The sequence below is a fragment of the Halichoerus grypus genome, chromosome X (genome assembly GCF_964656455.1).
Source record: "Halichoerus grypus chromosome X, mHalGry1.hap1.1, whole genome shotgun sequence".
In the NCBI taxonomy this organism is placed as follows: Eukaryota; Metazoa; Chordata; class Mammalia; order Carnivora; family Phocidae; genus Halichoerus; species Halichoerus grypus.
The window spans coordinates 50,863,830-50,872,534 of NC_135727.1; positions in this window are offsets into that span (position 1 = coordinate 50,863,830).

Sequence of the window (8,705 nt, forward strand, 5' to 3'; positions counted from 1 at the left end):
TACAACCCCAAAGGGCATAACAAGACCAATGGGTAGAAAACCTTCAGGGAGACAGATTTTCAATTCTATAAAAGGATAAAACGTTCTAATAGTCTCAAAAATCCAAGGCTGGAGTGGGCTGCCATGGCAGAAAGTGGACTTCACATCCCTAGATACAGGAATGCGTAGCTCTGTAGTCAGACAGGTTAGAATCCCAGTTCTGCCATACATACTAGCTGTGTGACCTGGGACATGACTTAATCTCTCAAACCTCAATTTTCTCATTCATAAAATGGGGCTAATAGTGGCCACTATATAGGAATGCTTTGATGACTAAATGTTCAGTCTAGGGCATGTACCCGTTGACCACATGGGTGAATAAAATCAACAGCACTGTTTTCATGGTGTTTTCTTTCTATCTCCCTCTCCCTTTCTTTCTTTCTTCCTTTCCCTCACTCTCCCTCTCCTTTCTCACCATCTTCTTTCCTCCTTTTAGATGTGCTAATAGTTAAACTTGCCTGTGTTAAATATGCATAGTTAGGAAGTGTTCAAGCAGTAGGTAGATAACTTTTTGTCAGAGATGCTATCTAAGGAACTCAATATTGGGTAGTAAATGGGACTAAATAGCCCCAACCTTACTTTTAACCTAGGTTGTATCAATAAGAGACAGGTTTAAAAACCAAAGCATCTTAACTCTTAAGGTTGTTTGCCTCAACAAAACAGAAAAAACAAATTGTTCCCCTTTACCTTTCCTTCCCTTCCTTCCTGAACTATTTGTTCCTCAAGTCTTTAGAAGGGCCCAAGCAAGGTAGGCTTCCATACTGGGGTGCTTGAGGGATGGGGACAGTTGAGGGGCCTAGAGAAGGGTGTTGAAAGTAAACAGGATGAGAGAGGCATTCACACACATGGGTGACCAAGTATGGGGTGCCAGAGCAAAAAGAGAGTAAAGAGGGTATCCTATGGAAGGACAGCTCTGCAAGAAGTAAGCTAAAGAATAGTGTCAGTGCCTAAGCCTGCATGGAGGATGGCCTAGTAAGGTCTATGGGAGCATAAGCAGGACTAAAAGGAATCCACACTGGGAATGGTGATAGCAGCCTAGCATGGAATTCAGAGCCCAAGTGGGACAAGAATAGTTGCTCAGAGTTAGGGGGAGGTAGTACCAAAAATGAGAAATTAGTACATACAGGAGGATTTATCAAATAAATACATTAAGAATAATGGGCATAAGGTTTTCCATTGTCTAAGAAAAGTTAAAATATGAAAAAGGAAAAATCTAGAATGAACCCTGTGGTGTTAGATTGGAGTTAGAGTTATTAGTGTGAATTTATGGTTATCAATATACATAAATACATAAAATTAAATATAGATGTTAATTTGTGTGTATATGTTATGTGTATATGTATATACAATATACACATACATGTTTCCTACTTCTGTTCATGGAGAGGGCCTGGGAACAGTGATACCCCAATAACAATGAGTACATTTACCACTCAGATGTTGGTTTCTCAATACCCTTCTTCACTAAAAGGAATGATGACTGGAGAAATGGATAATTTGAGGGCTAGGGCAGGGAAAATACAAAGTGATCATAGGGTATATTGTGTTAGAAAACAAGGAGGTGATCAAAGAATGATGAGGATATGTCTAAAGGACAAAGGAGCCAGTTTGAGTCTCACTGGCCAAATCTGGGAAAATTTAAGCATCAAAATATTAAATTTATAGATGACATGATCTTATATATATAAAATGCCAATGAAGCCTCCAAAAAACTGTGCTAGATCTAATCAAAGAATTCAACAATGTTGCAATGTACAAGACCAACACACCAAAAACCGTTGTTTTTCTATACAATAACAATAACAAACCAAAAAGGAATTTAAGAAAACAATGCTGTTTACAGTAATATCCAAAAGAATAAACTACCTAGGAATAAATTTAACCAAAGAGAGCAAGAATTTTACACTAAAAATTTCACAACATTGTTGAAAGACATTAAAGAAGAAACAAATACATGGAAAGACATCTCATGTCCGTGGATTGGAAAACTTAATATTGTTAAGATGGCAATACTCCTCAAAGCAATATATAGATTGATTGTATACCCTATCAAATTTTCAAAGGTGATTTTGTTCAGCAACGGAAAAGTTTATCATAAAATTTATATGGAATTTCAAGGGCCCTGAATAGCCAAAAAAAAAAAAAAATGTAAAAGGAGAACAAAGCAGGAAGACTCACACATCCCAATTTTAAAATTTACTATAAGCCTACAGTAATCAAAATACTATGGTGCTGGCATTATGATTATAGACTAATAGAATAGAATTGAGAGTCTGTACCTCTATGGCCAACTTACTTTCAATAAAAGTGCCAAGACTATTCAATGAGGAAAGAATAATCTTTTCAATAACTGATGATGGAACAATTGGATATCCACATGCAAAAGAATGAAGTTGGACCCCTACCTCACACCACATACAAAAATTAACCTAAAATCGATGAACAACTTAAAGGAACTGAAACTGTTAAACTCTTAGAAGAAAACATGGGAGCAGATCTTCATGACTTTGTATTTGATAATGGGTTCTTAGATATAAAAGCAAAAGCATGAACAACAGAAGGAAAAGAAAAACAGATAAATCAGACTTTGTCAAAATTAAAAACATTTTTGCATCTAAGATCATTATCAAGAAAGTGAAAAGATGGCCTATAGAAAGGAGAAAAGTATTTGCAAATCATATATGTGGTAAGGATCTATTATCCAGAATATATAAAGAACTCTTATAGAGTTCTTTTTAATGATTAATATTTTTATTTTTTATTTTTTATTATTATGTTATGTTAATCACCATACATTACATCATTAGTTGTTGATGCAGTGTTCCATGATTCATTGTTTGCGTACAATACCCAGTGCTCCATGCAGAACATGCCCTCTTTAATACCCATCACCAGGCTAACCCATCCTCCCACCCCCCTCCCCTCTAGAACCCTCAGTTTGTTTTTCAGAGTCCATTGTCTGTCATGGTTTGTCTCCCCCTCCGATTTCCCCCCCTTCATTCTTCCCCTCCTGCTATCTTCTTCTTCTTCTTCTTTTTTTTAACATATAATGTATTATTTGTTTCAGAGGTACAGATCTGTGATTCAACAGTCTTGCACAATTCACAGTGCTCACCATAGCACACACCCTCCCCAATGTCTATCACCCAGCCACCCCATCCCCCCACCCCCCCACCCCCCCACCACTCCAGCAACCCTCAGTTTGTTTCCTGAGATTAAGAATTCCTCATATCAGTGAGGTCATATGATACATGTCTTTCTCTGATTGGCTTATTTCGCTCAGCATAACACCGTCCAGTTCCATCCACGTCATCGCAAATGGCAAGATTTCATTCCTTTTGATGGCTGCATAATATTCCATTGTATATATATATATATATATATATATATATATATATATACACATATATATACCACATCTTCTTTATCCATTCGTCTGTCGATGGACATCTGGCTCTTTCCACAGAGTTCTATTATGGAATATATAAAGAACTCAACCTTAAAAAAGGACAAACAATCCAATTAAAAAAATAGGCAAAGGGATTTAATAGACATTTCTGTACCAAAGATATTCAAATAGTCAACAAGCACATGCGAAGTTGTTCAATATCATTAGTCATTAGGAAAATACAAATCAAAACCTCAATGAGTTATCAGTTTATACCCACTAAATGGCTAGAATCAAAACAACAGAAAGTAACTGGTGTTGATGAGGATGTGGAGAAATTGGAACCCTCATACATTGCTGGTAGGAATGTAAAATGGTTTAGTCATTATGGAAAATGGTTCAGGATTTTAATCTGGGGATCATGGAAATATTTTGGAACTAGATAGAGGTGGTAGTTGCACAACATTGTGAATGTACTAAGTGGCACTGAATTTTTCATTTTAAAATAGTCAAATTTATGTTATGTGAATTTCACCTCAACAAAAAATCAATAAACAAATAGTTATTGATAGTAATGGATATTATCCATTGAATGAAATAGCAAATCCTGAGCTCATGGTGATATAAATTTCAAAAATAAACTAAAAGTTTGATGAGAAATGTATTTCTACATGGTTTCAATATGCCTTCTCATAAAATGTTAATATGGTCATTGAAGATGCTTATATTAGAGGAAAATCAGTGATGGATACGTGAGACTTATCGTATGTATTTGTTACATATCTAAAATTATTCCAAAAATAAAAATTATAAATGTCCTAAAGGAGAAAGATTAATTTAGAGCAGAAATGCCTAGAAGAAATTAACTTAATTAGATTGTCAAGGTGAACACCACCACTAATGGAACAAATAGAAATCACATGGCATGTGATAGGCTGCAGTGAGAAGAATGCAGCCTCACTTCTGTGATATTCCTGCCAAACCTGATTAGGTATATCCTATCAGGTTAGGATATACCTAACCTGAACCTAATTAGGATAAAACATCAGATGACTCAAACTGAGGGAGAAACTACAAAATAACTGGTCTGTATTCTTTGAAATTATCAAGGTCAAGAAAGTCATATTAAAGCTAAGGAAAGAGGCGCCTGGGTGGCTCAGTCGTTAAGCGTCTGCCTTCAGCTCAGGTCATGATCCCGGGATCCTGAGATCGAGCCCCGCATTGGGCTCCCTGCTCCGCGGGAAGCCTGCTTCTCCCTCTCCCACTACCCCTGCTGTGTTCCCTCTCTCGCTGTGTCTCTCTCTGTCAAATAAATAAAATAAAATCTTTAAAAAATAAATAAATACATAAAGCTAAGGAAATGTCCCAGGCTCAAGGAGGGTAAAGAGTCATGACAACTAAATGCAATACCTTATTCTGAATGAGATCCTCTTGCTCTAGAAGACATTCCTGGGACAACTGACAAAATTTGAATGGTCTCTTAGGATGCAATGGTAGTAATGAATATCCTCATTTGGGTGGTTGTATTGTGGTAGAAAATTTGTAGAAAATGTCTACTAAACTGGTATTATGAGGTGATGTGGCATCAATCTATTCTTAAATTGTTCAGGGGAAAAATATGATTTGTACTATAATTGTTTTGGATAACTTCAAACTTACAGAAAATTTGCAAGGAGCAAGAAACCTAAAGTCAATTTAATAAAGGTGCTGTTCATGAAATGTCATTCTGTACCCTCTAAATTATGAAAATCAGATTGCAGTAATTGTTTTGGCTATGACTTGGTAAGACCAATTCTATCATTTGTACTAATGATCTTTCTTTTCATGGGATAAGTTACCCATGACATAGCTCATTACCAAAAGTGTGGGGGTGAAGGGAGAAGTCAGGAAAGCATCATGTTACCTAAGGAAGGAGCTATGTGGAAGAGGGTGGCACAACCCTACAACCTTGGCTTTGAAGAAAAAAATGATTAGGAGCTAGTGCTTCCCACAGCTACCCTAACTGCCTTCTCCTCCTTGTAGTAGCTAGACACTTGCCCCACACTTTGAAGACAACACTGTATAACGGCATTTAAATAATGCGCTGATTCAACTAGTACCTTGCTATCTTACTGGCAATCCATTCATTTTCAGGGCCCCAAGTCTGTTCAGGGTAGACTAATTCTCTTTTAAGTTGAGAAAGTAGGAGCTTAGCTTTGTAATTACACTGTCAGAATCTTATTAGGATTTGGGGTAAGAGCAGGGGAATTTAACTCTGAAAGGTAAGAGAGCCTCATTTCTTAGCATAATGACCAGAGAGCATAAAACAGTCCAGGAACCACAACATAAAAGTAATGTCTATCAAGTGTGCAGTTAAGCATTACCTAAATATAATAAACTGCTGGCAACAGCATCCACCCAACCACACTAGGTCAGATTACTCCCTTATCCTTTTATATTACAGTATGACAAAACCACTTTCAGAGAGAAATTGGGGCTTCTTCACAGCACTCGTGAAGTTATTACAAGCTTAACTCCAGCCACATGGGCTGCATCTACAAACACTGACTCTTTAAAATAAAACTACATTTAAAACTATCTGTCTTTCTACTGGACAAACAATCCATGAAGTCGATGGTGATACACATTGGTTCTAGTTCCCATCCTTTTCTGGACCCTTATTTCTCATACTATATTAAGAGATTTTGGAAAGAGTTATCCTCTGAAGAGAGAGAGAACATGGCACCTACTAAAATTTTATCTAGTTAGGATGCTGGTCAAGATTTGGCAAGGTTAGGGGAAGAGGAGCCCATAGATTGTTTCTATGAGAGTGGCTCTTTAAGCTTGGATAATTACACACCCTAGCATAATATGTAAGCTTCTCAAATAACTATGACTTGGTCTTTAAAGCACCACCTTTGCAGTACAGTAAAGCACTTACCTGTTTAACAACATGTTCTGCATCTTAACAACTAGATCATTGTAAATCACTGATTGCTTTAAAAAAAAAAGAAAGAAAAGAAAGATGAAATCAGTAAAAACAATATGATATCATTGGTCCAGACAATCAGAAATCAGGTTTATATGAATATGGACAAATGTCATATTTCCAGATGAGGCCTTTGTCCTAGAACAGGGGTCTGCAAGCTGCAGTCCTTGGGCCAAAGCCAGCCTGCTTCTAGTTTTTGTATTTTATATTGTATTGGAACATTGCCACACCCATTCTTTTTCTTACTGTCTGGAGCTGTTTTTGCACTACAATCCCAGAGCTAATTAGTTGCCCACATGGGCTGTCTGGCCCTCAAAGACTAAAATATTTGCCATCTGGCCCTTTGCAAAAAAAAAATGTACTGACCCCTGTCCTAGAAGCCTCTGGCATATAGCATAGCTCCTCTAATGCCATTCTGGGTCTCTGGCTCCCTGCCTAACCTAGAGATGTCAGATATATCCTCCTTGCTTACGTAACTTCTTTAGGGAATCTGACCTGGCCACTGGCTTGAAGGGATAGCTCACATGGCTCTACCTTCTGATCACAGCTAATAGGGCCCAAGTTGGAAATCTGGCCTACCTGCCAATAAGGATTGGCAAGAGAAACTGTTTTACCTGGCATCTGTGTAGTTGAAGCCAGAATTACTATTATGGCAAAACAAATTAATGTGCAAGCTTATGTGATGAGGGAAGAGGAACTGTAAACTTCACAGTGAAGCTTGTATAGAAAGGAAATTGGGGGCAGACAGTACAGCACATATGAGAGACCTTAAGGCCACAAAGAGATGTAGAAATAGACTATCTGCCTCAACACTTTCTAGTACCCACATAGCTAGTACTCTGGCTGTATTTCCTGTTATTTAGGACCCGCAAGATTCCCTGTATTCCTTAACCTAAATCCCTTTTGCCTAACCTAGCTTGAGTGGATTTATGTTTTTATACATATTTGACCCTACGGGCACCTGGGTAGCTCAGACTGTTAAGTGTTTGCCTTTGGCTCTGGTCATGATCCCAGGGTCCTGGGATTGAGCCCCACATTGGGCTCCCTGCTCAACGGGGAGCCTGCTTCTCCCTCTCCCTCTGCCTGCAGCTCCCCCTGCGTGTTCTCTCTCTCCCTCTCTGTCAAATAAATAAGAAAAATCTTTAAAAAAAATAAATAAAATAATTGACCCTAGACAAAAATAGAGGTAGGTATTTCTTACAGGTAGGTATAATATTTACTGGGTGGCTATTATCTTCCAAATATCGATCTAGATACTCAAAATACCTCTGTGAAAGAAACAAACAAACAAAACCCCCTGTCCTCACAGAGTTCCTATTTTAGTGGGGTATGTATTTGGCTAAATTGTCTTGCCTTTCTTTTCTTATTACAATTTGGAAAAAGGAGATAAAATAGTACTTATCTCACTCAGGTTGTCAAATGACAAAACTAGAACAATTTAGTAATGAGTTTGGTATCCTTTATTCAAGGGAAAATTTCCATGGATTTGGGGAGTACAGTGCCTCACAAGCAGTGAAGCATTCTTCCCAAGGGATTTTGGGCAAGTCTATAGAACTTTAGAAGAGGTATCTGAGAAACAGGACTTGACAGTAAGGAGCTTCCTCTAAGTGCAAACTGACTTGAGTTTAGATTTGTGACATGGGCTGGGCTACTGGGGTGGCTAACATTTTGTGGGTCCTGATATACAAATGAACATTATCAGGGGTCATGTGATGATTAAATGGGATGTGTATATGTGTATGAAAGCACATCAGAGTCCCTGGCACTAACTATATGTGTACCTAGTGGTGGTGGTTGTTAAAAAGAGAAGCTAAAAAGAAGGTCAGAAGAAGGTTTGTGAAGGAGGGCATATATAGACAGATATAGGTCCAAGGACTGCAGAAGCATAAAATCCTTTGTATCTTTGTCTTTTACAACTCAGAGAGTAATTGTCATTCACCACTATTAATTTTCCAGCAACTATCTGCTTTCCCATCCTTGTGACTCATTTATAAAGGTTTTGCTTTTTCTTACCCTCCCCAGTAGAAAGGTGGGGGAGATGAAGAGGGAGCTAAGTTCAATAACCTTACTCAGTTACTCTCTATTACCGTATGTAGTTGTTGAATTACAGGCCCCAAATACCCCCTTGATGTTTGCTGCCTGCCCAGCAAAAGAAGCCTTATTATAGAAAACCTCATAACAATTTACAGAAAGGAACACCAAACAGAAAAACCAGAACTGGTTCTAAATAAAAAATGCCTATTTTGACAAAATGTAAAAACAGTATTAATATAAGAATTTTCTTCTCCACAGCAAAGGAAATGATCAACA